Here is a 2,430-nt window from a genome sequence, read left to right as displayed (position 1 = left end):
GAGAGAGAGAGAGAGAGAGAGAGAGAGAGAGAGAGAGAGAGAGAGAGTCACAATTCCAGGAGCCTTGATCCTTACATGAGAATACCTGCATCCCCAGCATCTTACAGGCTACATCTATTTCCCTTGGCACCTGTGATGCCTCAAATGACTTCTTCCCTCCTACATATTTATTTCTCAAATCAACCCTCCTAAGGCTGATCTTGTTCTTTCAGCTACTCCAGGTCTCTTTCCTTAACTTCCCCAAAATCCTTTGACTGAGGGAGGGAGGGAGCCAGCAGGAACACAGCAGACCACCCAGAATCAAGTCCTCTGCAATCCTATTCTCCTGCCCCACCCCCACTAGCCCCATCTGCTTCTCAACCTCCTGGTACTTCTTTAGCTCTGCTTTCTTGACTCCCAACTGTCCTAAATAAAGCCAAAATGCCACACTTTCACAAAAACATGATAGATACCAGATTTTTTAATCTCTACCCATAAAAGGCTATAATAATAATAATTCAATATACTTAAATCAATTAAATTTAAATCTCATAGGAGAAAGAGTTAGGCATAAGAAATACTTGACCCAAGGGTTTATTTTCTATTTTTTAAATGGGTCGTTTGATGCCAAATTTTAACTATAAAAGGCCCTGGTTTTATTGACGCATTATTTATAGACAAAATTTTCCATCCACATTGCCATCTGGTTATTTCCCTTAATTGCTAGAAGTGGAGATTCCCTAGCTGATTAAAGTTTCTAAATAGAAGTGTTTAGTTAAATGATTGGAACAGTGCACGCAGGTATGGAATCAAATCCCCAGTTACTCTGTTTCTTTCCTAACTACTTGGGTGATTAAGGTCAGGCTTAATTGGTTAAGGTCACACTTGGGTGGTTAAGGTCCCAGTTAGGTGGTTGAGGTCATATTGGTTGGTTAAGGTCAGACTTGGGTGGTTAAGGTCACACTTGGATGGTTAAGGTCATCACACTTGTGTGGTTGAGGTCACACTTTGTTGCTTAAGGTTACGCATGATTGGTTAAGGTCGTTCTTGGTTGGTCAGACTACACTAACGAGTGTCTCTGCAGAGGTTCTGAACAAGCGCCCTGAGCTGAACTCTACACTAAGCATCTCGCATTCTAGTCTCACAATAGTCTGTCTGTCCTTAGCTCCAGCTTTACAGCTGAGAAAAATGATTCACGGAGACATCATCACATGCTAAGCCACAGAGGTGAGAACAAGTCCTCTCTCATGGAACCCAGAGCCCAAGCTCCTCAACACTCTGCTAAGCACAGCCTTCCCACAGTGAGCCATGCTCTTAGCAGGGAAGCTCCACAAAGCCACTCCCACCTGAGATCCCCAAGACAGAAGAGTGGTTCTGTTACAGACATGCAATGCAGTGGGAACAGGAGAAGAAAACTGGTCACATGGGACAAGGACCACAAAGCAACAGTTCTAAGAAGATGCCAGAAGGGATTGCTGCTTCCTGATTCTTTGCTGTCTTTTACTCCTGACTCAAGCTACACTTGAGGGCATGACTGATGCCTCATGGGTGAATCTCCCCATGCCTCACCCCAACTTCTGTCAATAGTCCTGACGCTTTCGGACTAGCAGCTCAATAATACGCCATCTAAAACTTGCCTGCTATAATCTACAGCTTTCATTCTTTAGATTCACAAGACAAGAACCTGGAGCCCACTAACCTGATGGAAGCGTTGTGTGACTGGGTGTCTGGCACCCCTACTCCAGAGATAAAAACCATCTGAAATGAGGAGGAGGGCCTCTTTCACATTCAAAGACACCCTACTTTTCCTGTATCAATATCATTGCTAATATGTTTTCTGCTCAACAAATAAAAATGTATGCTTAAAGAAATGAAGGGGGAAAAGGTAGAAGGAAGGAAGGAAAAAAGGAAGGAAGTTAAGCCAATGTAAGGGCAACCTTAAGGCCATCTTGGTCAGGTGACAAGTGTCCCTAAGTAGACTGGCCCTTAACTGTGGGGACATTCTCTTTGAACCTACTATAGTAGATCAAAGCTGGTGTTTCCTTCGTTTTGAAAAGTGGTTCTTTTTTTTTTTTTTTTTTTTTTTTTTTTTGCTTGGGCTTTTTTTTTCCCTTTCATCTCAGGCTTCCTTCCCTCGCCTTTTGGACATCTGAAATGTTAGAATTCTGGAAATCTTTTCCTTTAAGGAGAAGGCGCTGAATGGTAAAGAAGCACTTCTCAACAATGTACCAACTCAGCTGACTCTCCCCTGCCCCCGGATCCCTGAAGCTGCCCTGCCTCCTGGAGAGGCGAGATAGCAGCCATCCCAACCCTGCTATTGCCAGCAGGCTTACATCTGCTTAATTCAGGACAGCTTTGGTACCATTCTATTCAGAGACAAGACAAATGAAAGACTATTGGCAAAGAAGACAGAAGATGTTCTGAGACAGTCAATGGGAATTCATGCCAAGA

Source organism: Grammomys surdaster, unplaced genomic scaffold (genome assembly GCF_004785775.1).
Source record: "Grammomys surdaster isolate TR1022 unplaced genomic scaffold, NIH_TR_1.0 149, whole genome shotgun sequence".
Classification (NCBI taxonomy): domain Eukaryota; kingdom Metazoa; phylum Chordata; class Mammalia; order Rodentia; family Muridae; genus Grammomys; species Grammomys surdaster.
The sequence above is the reverse complement of the archived record's forward strand: the minus strand, read 5'-3'. Positions refer to the sequence as shown.